Source organism: Caretta caretta, chromosome 13, assembly GCF_965140235.1.
Source record: "Caretta caretta isolate rCarCar2 chromosome 13, rCarCar1.hap1, whole genome shotgun sequence".
In the NCBI taxonomy this organism is placed as follows: Eukaryota; Metazoa; Chordata; order Testudines; family Cheloniidae; genus Caretta; species Caretta caretta.
In genome coordinates, this window is record NC_134218.1 from 36,895,710 (window position 1) to 36,908,865 (window position 13,156).

The window sequence follows — 13,156 nt, forward strand, 5'->3', positions numbered from 1 at the left end:
GTTCCTGAGCCATCAAATCACACATTCCTTAAAACCTAGTTACACCCCTTGCTTTGACCCATTTATCTAACAGATCCTTTATCTGGTTTAGATAAGCCACATTACTTAGTCCAGGTCCTCTCTTAAGGGCTCTAAATTTTACTCTGTAAGTTTCAGGTGTAACTTGAAATTCCTTTAAAACCAAATCCTTGAATTTATTATAGTTAGAAGGCTCATCAATAGGCATCTTATTGAATATGTCCAGATCTCTTCCAGTCAATTTTGCAACCAACATGGTCATTCTGTGAGCTTCAGGAATTTTGTAGAGTGTGCACAGTCTCTCAAAGGTGAGAAAATATTCAGCAATATCACTGGATTCATCATACTGGATTCATCATACTGTTGCTCCCATTTGTGGATTGTTGGGTAAAGATTGTTAGGGTTATCTGGTATATTCTGCTGAGCCTTTGCTTTCTCCATCTCCAGTGCATGCTTTCACTCTTTTTCCTTTGCCTCCATTTCTTTTTTCCTTTACCTCTATTTCTCTCCTATGGCAGCCTCTTTGTTTTTTTCTGCCTTGGGTTCTGTCATCTTAGCCTCTCTGTTTTTAACTAACTTTACACCTGAGAGTTAAAAAAAAAAAACCTGGCTTGTAAAATTTTTGTGCTGTAATGTGATACCTATGTTCTCTGATAGTTATTCTTAGCCTACAGAAAAATCCTTTTTCTCCAGGCAAATAGACAGAAAAACCCTCTAGTTGCTCTTAGCTTAAAAAAAAACCAACCTCTTCAGATCTGTGAAAAACTTGTGAATTTCCCTGCAGGAGGTTAACTACCCTGCCTTGAGGTAGAGAAAACTCCAGCTCAAAAAGGACAAATCCCGTTTGTTATGCCTGCTGCTCTGGCCCCATGCAGAGACAGCGAAACTCTAACTGCTTTCAGCTTAAAACCTGCTTCTAAGCAGCCCAAATGGGAAAAAAAATTCTTTTAAAATCCTACTGTGCTTCTGCTTCAAAATGATCTAAAAAAATAATCTCAAACTGATCCCACCGTTCTGCCACCATGTCAAGGTTCCTTCCCGACTCTGAACTCTACGGTTAAAGATGTGGGAACCTGCATGAAAGACCCCCTAAGCTTATTCTTACTAGCTTAGGTTAAAAACTTCATCAAGGTACAAACTTTGCCTTGTCCTTGAACCCTATGCTGCCACCACCAAGCGTATTAAACAAAGAACAGGGGAAAATCCCACTTGGAGACATCTTCCCCCAAAAATATCCCCCCAAGCCCTACACCCCCTTTCCTGGGAAAGGCTTGGTAAAAATCCTCACCAATTTGCATAGGTGAACACAGACCCAAACCCTTGGATCTTAAGAACAAGGAAAAAGCAATCAGGTTCTTCAAAAAAGAATTTTAATTGAAGAAAAAGTAAAAGAATCACTTCTGTAAAATCAGGATGGTAAATACCTTACAGGGTAATCAGATTCAAAACATAGAGAATCCCTCTAGGCAAAACCTTAAGTTACAAAAAGACACAAAAACAGGAATCTGCATTCCATTCAGCTCAGCTATTTTACCAGCCATTTAACTAAAGAAAATCTAACGCATTTCTAGCTAGATTGCTTACTAACTTTTTAGAGGAGTTCTGAAGAGCATTCCTGATCTGTTCCCGGCAAAAGCATCACACAGACAGCCCGACCCTTTCTTCCCCACCACCACCCCCTCCAGCTTTGAAAGTATCTTGTCTCCTCATAGATCATTTTGGTCAGGTGCCAGCGAGGTTATCTTAGCTTCTTAACCCTTTACAGGTGAAAGGGTTTTGCCTCTGGCCAGGAGGGATTTTATAGTTCTGTATATAGAAAGGTGGTTACCCTTCCCTTTATATTTATGACAGTTATATAGATATCTGCTTATGGGGACATAATACGTTTTCCTCACAGTTGATTCCTTCCAACCTATAAAAACTCTGTTCCTCCCCACTTCTGTCTTCATTTATCACTATCTTTCTTTTTGATGCCTAGCACTGAATGTACTGTTCAAGGTGCCCTGGGGAATCAGATAGAATGAGACTCCCAGCCACCACCACCTGTTTCTTTTGGTTATCCCACCAAAAACAGCATCATTGTTTTTTTTTTTTAACACCATAAGTATGTCCATACTGGGGGATAAAAATGCCCCACAGCAGCAAGCTTCAAAGATTCAGTCAACTGACACGAGCTCATGGGGCTCAGGCTACAGGGCTGAAAATAGCAGAGTAGACATTCCCATTCAGGCTGGAGCTGGGCTCTGAGATCCTTTCACTTCACTGGGTTTTAAAGCCGGTCCTCCAGCCAAACCGGGAATGTCTACACTGCTACTTTTAGCTCAGTATCACGAGCTCAAATCAGTTGACCTAGCCTCTGATACTCATCGCTAAAGGGAGTTTTTCTGCAATGCTGACATACCCTATATAACACTGTAAATACATGGCCATGGAGTGTGCCAATGTCCTCTCTATTGAATTATAAGAATGCTTGGAAGAATAAGAGATTTATCAAGAAAAGTCGGTAAATATTAATTTCAATATATACACAAAAACCAATGAAAAATATTTCCACTGATAATAATAAAAATGTGCAGCAATGTAAAATAAGAAAAATCCTACTTGAGAACTTAGTTGTGCTTCGTTTTCAGGGTATTTACTTTGAATATTTTGACGTGATATTGACAACTTGCATTTTAACGGTTACAAACCTTTAATTTTTTCAGCTTCAATGTCATTACACAAGTATTGTCTGTGCCCCATTCTGTGTTGTCCTCCAAATAATTTCCAGCAACTGTGAAAATTTAAATAGATAAAATGCAAGGAAAAAATGCTTAAAACTCATGAATTATTGTAACTGTGAAAGAGAATTTGTCCCAATGCATTTCTCTAGCTGTAAATGAGGCTGAATCATTTTGAAGAGCAAATAAATTGGGAAAATTTCAATCGACTATAGGACATAGCATGAACATTAAATTTGCAAAATGTATCTGAATAAATGTTTCATTGAGAATAATTTGTCACTAATACTTTCTCCTTGGATCTGAATGACCTTAGATAAGGACTATTCTTTGCACTAGTTCTAGAATCCAGAATCTTTTCTACAGAAGAATAACTACATATATTGTCCTCTTTTCTTCTTTTCTACCCTCATCTGGTTTTATCTTGCATTTCTCTCCACACAGCAGGAAATGTCCAACCAAAGCACTGTGACCAAGTTCCTTCTCCTGAGATTCTCTGATGTTCGGGAGCTGCAGATTTTGCACTTTGTGGTGTTCATGGTGATTTACCTGGCAGCCCTGATGGGCAATCTTCTTATCATCGTAGCTGTAGCCCTCGACCACCATCTTCACAGCCCTATGTATTTCTTCCTAGACATCTGCTACATATCCGTCACCATCCCCAAGTCCATGGTGAACTCCCTAACCAACACCAGACAGATCTCTTTCTCTGGCTCTGTTGCCCAAGTCTATTTTGGTATCTTCTTTGCCTTTTCAGAGTTGGTCCTTCTCACAGAGATGGCATATGACCGCTACGTTGCAATCTGCCATCCTTTGCGTTACAGGGTCATCATGACCAGAGGGGCATGTGCACAGATGGCAGCTGGTTCCTGGATCAGCAGCTGTATTTATTCATTGCTCCTCACTGCTAATGCCTTCCTATTACCTTTCTGTGTGTCCAGTGTTGTTGATCAGTTCTTCTGTGATATCTCACAGCTACTGAAACTCTCATGCTGATACAAGTGCTAATGAAATAGTGGATATTGTATGTAGTGCTTTTGTGGGGTTATTTTTCTTAATCATAGAATCATAGAATCATAGAATATAAGGGTTGGAAGGGACCCCAGAAGGTCATCTAGTCCAACCCCCTGCTCGAAGCAGGACCAATTCCCAGTTAAATCATCCCAGCCAGGGCTTTGTCAAGCCTGACCTTAAAAACCTCTAAGGAAGGAGATTCTACCACCTCCCTAGGTAACGCATTCCAGTGTTTCACCACCCTCATAGTGAAAAAGTTTTTCCTAATATCCAATCTAAACCTCCCCCACTGCAGCTTGAGACCATTACTCCTCGTTCTGTCATCTGATACCATTGAGAACAGTCTAGAGCCATCCTCTTTGGAACCCCCTTTCAGGTAGTTGAAAACAGCTATCAAATCCCCCCTCATTCTTCTCTTCTGCAGGCTAAACAATCCCAGCTCCCTCAGCCTCTCCTCATAACTCATATGTTCCAGACCCCTAATCATTTTTGTTGCCCTTCGCTGGACTCTCTCCAATTTATCCACATCCTTCTTGAAGTGTGGGGCCCAAAACTGGACACAGTACTCCAGATGAGGCCTCACCAATGTCGAATAGAGGGGAACGATCACGTCCCTCGATCTGCTCGCTATGCCCCTACTTATACATCCCAAAATGCCATTGGCCTTCTTGGCAACAAGGGCACACTGCTGACTCATATCCAGCTTCTCGTCCACTGTCACCCCTAGGTCCTTTTCCGCAGAACTGCTGCCTAGCCATTCGGTCCCTAGTCTGTAGCTGTGTATTGGGTTCTTCCGTCCTAAGTGCAGGACCCTGCACTTATCCTTATTGAACCTCATCAGATTTCTTTTGGCCCAATCCTCCAATTTGTCTAGGTCCCTCTGTATCCTATCCCTCCCCTCCAGCGTATCTACCACTCCTCCCAGTTTAGTATCATCCGCAAATTTGCTGAGAGTGCAATCCACACCATCCTCCAGATCATTTATGAAGATATTGAATCTTAATCTTAATCTCCATATTGGTGTCCTACATTCACATCTTTTCTGTTGTGCTGAGAATCCCCTCTGCACAGGGCAGGTATAAAGCCTTCTCCACTTGTCTGCCACACCTACTTGTGTTTTCATTGTTTATTAGCACTGGAATGCTATGGAATGCAATGTAGCTAAGGCCAGGATCAGAATCTTCCCCATATCAGGGCATGCTGGCTACTATGTTGTATTCTGTGGTTACCCCAGTAATAAATCCACTCATTTACAGCCTGAGAAACAAAGAGATAAAAGAAACTCTGGGCAAAATTTCAAGCAAGATATTTTTTACCAAGAGCCTTTTTACTTCTTAATATGTATATAGGTTAATATTCCATCCCCTGTCCAGGGTCTCGTATTCATAAATGAATGGTGGAATTCCTTTCAAATGAAGAGATGCTTTTAAATTCACTACAGCAGCGGCTCTCAAACTGTGCGTCGGAACCCCAAAGTGGGTCCTGACCCCAATTTAATGGGGTCACCAGGGCTGACTTAGACTTTCTGGGGCCCAGGGCTGAAGCCTGAGCTCCACCGTCCAATGCTGAAGTCGAAGCTGGAGGGCTTCAGGCCTGGGCAGAGGGGCTCAGGTTGTAGATCCCTAACTGGGCCTGAAACCCTTGGGATTTGACCCCCTGCCCTGGGTGGAGGGGCTCGGGTGGGCTCAGGCTTCAGGTTGTGTAATAATTGTTGTTGTCAGAAGGTTGTCATGGTACAATGAAGTTTGAGAACTCCTGCACTACAGGACAGTGCTAAGGTACTGTGATGATGTGTATATTATGAAAACTCATGTACTGCAGAACACAATTCTGAGAGTCTTCATTACATGCTAAAATCAGTAATGTGTCTCTAAGTGGTGTTTAAACATGGTGCGTGGGACAGATGTGGCAAGTTCCTGCAATAGCATTGAAAAAACCTGACTGTATTAAGTTTCAAAGTCTTTGGAGTCCATTGTAATGAATGCAAAGTTTGTGTAATATTTGTATATATTTGTATATATGAGGGGAAAGCAGTGGACGTGTTGTTCCTTGACTTTAGCAAAGCTTTTGACACAGTCTCCCACAGTATTCTTGCCAGCAAGTTAAAGAAGTATGGGCTGGATGAATGGACTATAAGGTGGATAGAAAGCTGGCTAGATTGTCCGGCTCAACAAGTAGTGATCAATGGCTCCATGTCTAGTTGGCAGCCGGTATCAAGTGGAGTGCCCCAAGGGTCGGTCCTGGGGCTGGTTTTGTTCAATATCTTCATAAATGATCTGGAGGATGGTGTGGATTGCACCCTCAGCAAGTTTGCAGATGACACTAAACTGGGAGAGAAGTAGATACGCTGGAGGGTAGGGATAGGATCCAGAGGACCCTAGACAAATTAGAAGATTGGGCCAAAAGAAATCTGATGAGGTTCAACAAGGACAAGTTCAGAGTCCTGCACTTAGGATGAAAGAATCCCATGCACTGCTACAGACTAGGGACCGAATGGCTTGGCAGCATTTCTGCAGAAAAGGACCTAGGGGTTACAGTGGATGAAAAACTGGATATGAGTCAACAGTGTGCCCTTGTTGACAAGAAGACCAATGGCATTTTGAGCTGTATAAGTAGGGGCATTGCCAGCAGATCGAGGGACGTAATCATTCCCCTCTATTAGACATTGGTGAGGCCTCATCTGGAGTACTGTGGCCAGTTTTGGGCCCCACACTACAAGAAGGATGTGGAAAAATTGGAAAGAGTCCAGCGGAGGGCAACAAAAATGATTAGGGGACTGGAACACATGACTTATGAGGAGCGGCTGAGGGAACTGGGGATGTTTAGTCTTCAGAAGAGAAGAATGAGGAGGGATTTGATAGCTGCTTTCAACTACCTGAAAGGGGGTTCCAAAGAGGATGCATCTAGACTGTTCTCAGTGGTAATGGATGACAGAAGAAGGAGTAATGGTCTCAAGTTGCAGTGGGGGAGGTGTAGGTTGGATATTAGGGAAAACTTTTTCACTCGGAGGGTTGTGAAACACTGGAATGCATTACCTAGGGAGGTGGTGTAATCTCCTTCCTTAGAAGTTTTTAAGATCAGGGTTGATCACAGCAGAGCAGGGTAAGGCTGGCTCCCAGAGTCGAAGATTGGAGTGATCTAGCAGATCACTGGTCCTGATAACAACAGAGGGAAACATCAAACTCTTCTTGCCTTCTTGCTGCTCTCCTGGGCTGTTCACGCACAGCCTCTGGCATGTAAGCTACATGGATTGTGCAACCGAATGATACTAGCCAATATCTCCAGGCCCAGACACAATCCTACGAACCTCCTTCTTACAGTATCCAGTTATGTCCACTGGATGCTGCATCAAACCCTTCTTGCCCCCAAAAAGTTGGGTGTAAACATGCAACCTGGTCCTACCACTCCCATTTCCCATCTGGTTTGTAAGGCTTGTGTGTGGTGTCCCTTTGTCCCTCAAGGGGATGGCTGCCCCACAATGGATTGAACGTCTCCCTACCATGGAAATATTATACACGGCAATTTTTTCAACCAAAAGTAGAAATAAGGCAGGGATGCCTCCCTGTCAAGTAGCTCTCCACCATGCACTGCTTGTAACATCAGAGAGGTCTAGCAAGGGAGATTATTCAGACCTCCCCATTTGCTAAATTCCTCTCTCTGCCCCATCTCACCGGCAATCAGGGCCCAGGAATTCTCGTGGCCTAAATTCAGCTTTTCTGGGGGAAGCTGGAGGGATATTGATTCCCCACTCCACTGGGATGGCCTGTTGTTCCCCAAACACTCAGGCAAGGAGAGCAGATTTCCTCTCCTGCCCAGCTCAGGGTCCATTACCTTTCCACAGGACAACAGGGAGTCAGAAACTGTGGGAAAACGTCTCACCTCCTTCCTGGTTGTAGTTACTTTTGTCATCTCCCAAGCAGCTGTAGTGCACTTTACTTGAACATTTCCAACCCTGGGATAGGTGCTGTAGATTTGGCAGTGCATTGAGGTTGCCTCAGCATCCCTACATTTGGATGGAGACACTGCCCTCACCATGCTCTGTACTGCAACCCAGTCTCTGATAAGGATAGGCCACTTAGAAATGTATTCCTGATCACTGCACATTGTGGAGTCTCATGCACCCTTTATCTTGTACTGTGTCATGCAGTTATCTCTTCTTCACCTTCTTGTGACGGATTGGATCACAGAAACCCCCTTTGGGACTGCCACCAAATGTGCTTTGACTACCTCTGAGTCTGTTTTCCCTGCCAGCTTAGGACTTCAGGGCCCTGCCTGATTTGAGCCAGACATTCTTGCCTGCTGAAAACACAGACCCAGGTCTGAAACATGTCCCCTAAAAGCTGCAGGCTTAACTGAAAACAGCTTAAGAAGTGCTCCTGTCTCCAACACTCAGATGCCCAGATCCAAATGAAAAGGAGTACTTGTGGCACCTTAGAGACTAACCAATTTATTTGAGCATGAGCTTTCGTGAGCTACAGCTCACTTCATCGGAGTGATGAAGTTCCGATGAAGTGAGCTGTAGCTCACGAAAGCTCATGCTCAAATAAATTGGTTAGTCTCTAAGGTGCCACAAGTACTCCTTTTCTTTTTGCGAATACAGACTAACACGGCTGTTACTCCAGATCCAAATGGGGTCCAAACCCTAAATAAATCCGTTTTACCCTGTATAAATCTTATACAGGGCAAACTCATAAATTGTTTGCCCTCTATAACACTGATAGAGAGATATGCACAGCTGTTCCCCCCCCCCCACTCCTGCCCCCCAGTACTAATATATACTCTGGGTTAATTAATAAGTAAAAAGTGATTTTATTAAATACAAAAGGTAGGATTTAATTGGTTCCAAGTAATAACAGACAGAACAAAATAAAATAAAGTAAAATAAAATAAAACATGCAAGTCTATGCCTAATACAGTAAGAAAGTGTTTACAGATGAAATCTCACCCTCAGAGATGTTCCAGTAAGCTTCTTTTACAGACTAGGCTCCTTCTAGTCTGGGTCCAGCAATCACTCATACCTCTGCAGTTATTGTCGTTTGTTCCAGTTTCTTTCAAGTATCCTTTGGGGATGGAGAAGCTATCTCTTGAGCCACCTGAATACCAAATGGAGGGGTCTCCCGGGGGCTTATACAGACTCTCCCTTGTGGGTGGAGACCCCTCCTCTCTCGTATGCAAAATCTAGCTCCAATATGAAGTTTTGGAGTCACATGGGCAAGTCACATGTCCGTGCATGACTCAATTTTTACAGGCAGCAGTCATTGTTTACATGCTATCTTGAACATCCTCAAGTAGACTTCTTATGTGGATTGTCATCTTCCAAGATCCATTATCCATTAAGTGTTCTTTCATTGGGCACTTAAGTTGCAAATTCCTTTCTAAAGAAGCTGACCAAATACCTTCCTAAGGCTACTTAAAATCAAACAAGTACACAGCCAATGTTCATAACTTTGAATACAAAAATGATACATGCATACAAATAGGATGAATATATTCAGTAGAACATAATCTTTGCAGAGATATGTTACAAGGCATATGTAGCATAAAACATATTCCAGTTATGTCATATTTACATTCATAAGCATATTTCCATAAAGCATTATGAGGTGCAACATCACACTTCTAATGAAGAAAGTTCTGTAAAATATTCCTAGCCGTGCCTTAGCCTATGTTCATTTGGGATTTGTGTCCTCAGAATGGGCCATGTTCTCAAATTCCTTAAATCTCCATTGTCATAAATATAAAGGGAAGGGTAAACACTTTTAAATCCCTCCTGGCCAGAGGAAAAATCCTTTCACCTGTAAAGGGTTAAGAAGCTAGGATAACCTCGCTGGCACCTGACCAAAATGACCAATGAGGAGACAAGATACTTTCAAAGCTGGAGGGGGGAGAAACAAAGGTTCCCTCTGTTTGTGTGTTGTTTTTTCCAGGACCGGAGCAGGAATGCAGGTCAGAACTCCTGTAAAAAAAAATCAGTGAGCAATCTAGTTAGATATGCGTTAGATTCTGTTTTGTTTAAATGTCTGAGAAAATAAGTTGTGCTGAATGGAATGTAGATTCCTGTTTTTGTGTCATAGAATCATAGAATCATAGAATATCAGGATTGGAAGGGACCCCAGAAGGTCATCTAGTCCAACCCCCTGCTCGAAGCAGGACCAATTCCCAGTTAAATCATCCCAGCCAGGGCTTTGTCAAGCCTGACCTTAAAAACCTCTAAGGAAGGAGATTCTACCACCTCCCTAGGTAACACATTCCAGTGTTTCGCCACCCTCAAAGTGAAAAAGTTTTTCCTAATATCCAATCTAAACCTCCCCCACTGCAACTTGAGACCATTACTCCTCGTTCTGTCATCTGCTACCATTGAGAACAGTCTAGAGCCATCCTCTTTGGAACTCTTTGGTGTCTTTTTGTAACTTAAGGTTTTGCCTAGAGGGATTCTCTATGTTTTGAATCTGATTACCTTGTAAGGTATTTACCATCCTGATTTTACAGAGGTGATTCTTTTACTTTTTCTTCAATTAAAATTCTTCTTTTAAGAACCTGATTGCTTTTTCCTTGTTCTTAAGATCCAAGGGTTTGGGTCTGTGTTCACCTATGCAAATTGGGGTTTTTATCAAGCCTTCCCTAGGAAAGGGGGTGTAGGGTTTGGGGAGGATTTTTGGGGGGAAGACGTTTCCAAGCGGGCTCTTTCCCTGTTTTATATTTGTTAGCTGCTTGGTGGTGGCAGAAATAAAGTCCAGGGACAAAAGGTAAAATAGTTTGTACCTTGGGGAAGTTTTAACCTAAGCTGGTAAAAATAAGCTTAGGGGGTTTTTCACGCAGGTCCCCACATCTGTACCCTAGAGTTCAGAGTGGGGAAGGAACCTTGACATCCATAAATCCATTGTATACCCCTGGCCTCACTGACTTCATTGGAGCTATACTGGGGATCTGGGGAACTCACCTGATTTCAGTGGATCTACATTGATTTACCCAAGTTGGGGATCTGGTCCATTGATTTGAGATTATCTGCTCTTAGAGCTATGCACAGATACAAAATGTATATCCGTGGCTGTGTATATCCACACATATACATTGGACCTTTGTGGAGCTGCAGGGCTCTAGTGACAATGTGTGAGACCAGCAGGATCAAGGCCAGCAATTGGACCATAAACTGCAGCGGCCAAAGCAGCAGAATATCAGGGCCTCTGCTCTCAAGAGCCAGCACCCAGCCCAGGCAGTTCTTTCATTATGGCTGTACTGCCCCTAGCATGGCCCACGGGTGCAAGCACCAGGCTCACCAGCAGCTTTCCCTGGTCACGCTAGTGTGTGCATGGAGCTTGCATGCTCCCAGACAGCAGTTGCATGCCACAATTAAATGACCTCCAGAAGTGGACCTCCATGGTGATGAATTTCTTCCATTGGCCACTGTATTAGCAAAAGAGCATGAGACATAAGGCCTGGTATGAGACAGTACGTGCTCACAAAATCTGGCAAGAACGGGACTAATATTGCAGAAATATACATTTCTAAGAAGTACTAGTCACAGAGTACTTACGCAAACACATTTTAATATTAAGTGGTACCAGAACATTCTGATATTAAGGATGGTACAAAAACATTCCCCAAGGACAAAAGAAACATACTGATGGCTCCTAAAAGATAAGGTCAGGATAACAGTACTTTATAAAAATGTTTTAATTAAACCAATATGTAAAAGGTAATGAATAATAACTAGCCATGTTAGGAGGCAGTAACTACAGTAACTATGACAGAGGGGCAATACTAACTTGTTTGTATTGGGGTATAAAGTTGTTGGTGACACTGGGCATCATACTAGGTAACTCGGGAGGGTGGAAGGCCACAAGTGCCGAGGAAGCCCCCCCACGGTAGGCCCAGACAAACCAAAGCCTCTCCATTCCGTGAACTTTCTGTAATCCTGCCAGACTATGAGGAAGCTAGTATAAAAACAGAGATAGAAAGCTGCAAAAACAGTTTAGAGCAGACAGCCTGCTCTCAGAGACAGCCTTCAGACAGCTCCAGCCAGGGTAAGCGTATAGATAAGAAAGGAATGTTTTGCACTAGGTTTCTGCAACACAGGAATGGATACAACCAAATAAGGAAGGGCTTACATAATGCTAATGAGGAAACATCTAATTGGCCGCTTTGGCTGTATTATTGTACAGGCAAATAGGTAATTGGTTGTATATGCTTCTGTAGCTAAGTTGGGAAAAAAGGTATAAATTGTATGATGTAATCTGCAGTCGGGGCTGCAGGATTTGACACAGCTGGGTCTCCCTGGGCCTGTTTGCAGCTGCAAATAAACTCTCTGCTTCTCCACCCCGTTGTGATTATTGGGTGACGCACACAGGGCAACGAACCCCTACTGTTGCTTGCCTTGGGCACTCTGTGCCGGCAACAAAGTTGTATTTCAGAGAGAGTATCTTTGTTTGGCCTTAGGGAGGAATGGAAAGTCCCACCGTTCACTGAGCTGGTCCATTGTTAAAAGTATAATTGTATTAGTGGTCTGGTAAAGTCTGCAGAATACTTGTACCATGCTTTGTTGACAATAAACCGGGCTGAGTGCTTTTGTCCCTTAATGGATCTTGTGGTCATTCAGTCGTTCACATAAGGTCTGATGTGCCAGCTGTTTGTGCAGGGTTGGGGGGGCACACAAAGGAAACACACACACACAGTCAAACATTTATTAACATCTAATCAGACTGGTGACCCTCACACGCAGCCAAAAACAAACACACGCAGCCAAAAATCCATTAACATATAACCACAGTCGGAACCTACAGCATTAGGCAATGATGCTGCTGTTATTTATCTCACTCTGGATACTCTCAGCAACCACAATGCTGTATTGTGAGGAAGCCTCTGCACTGGCTGTTCATAGATTTGTATATTTTTAAGGCCACAAGGAACCATTACATTAAGTAGACAGGCCTCCCATATAACACAGGTCTACCTATATTGAATATAGATAACTCAGGGCCTAATCTAATTCACATTCAAATCAAGGAAAGGCTTACCAGTGACTCCACCTGCCACAAAGCTGGCCCAGAGAAAGGGAATAGACCCCTTACATTCTGTGACCTGTGATCACAGTGGTCCCTTCTGGCCTTGGAATAGATAGATACATAGATAGATAGATAGATAGATAGATAGATAGATAGATAGATAGGGTGTAAGGGGATAGATCGATCGATAGGTCTGATTGCTAAGTCAGTACTTTTGGGAGGAAACATTTTTGAACATTTGGCACTGGCAATGCTGCCTCTTCTTCCAACAAGAAAAGGTTTAATTTGAATTTTTGGGACCCGCCCTAGTTATCGACTTTTTTTATACTTGATTAAAAGGCAGATTTCTCCTGTGTCCTTGTTTCTGAGCTCTGCAGGCCTCCAGGGAATAACATCCCCAGC

The 13,156-nt window shown here is 43.0% G+C and overlaps 1 pseudogene; it reads left to right on the forward strand.

Annotated features, from left to right (window-relative positions):
• Positions 1 to 3,188: 3,188 nt before the first annotated feature.
• On the forward strand, positions 3,189 to 3,810 carry LOC125622531 (olfactory receptor 14C36-like; annotated as a pseudogene).
• Positions 3,811 to 13,156: the final 9,346 nt, after the last annotated feature.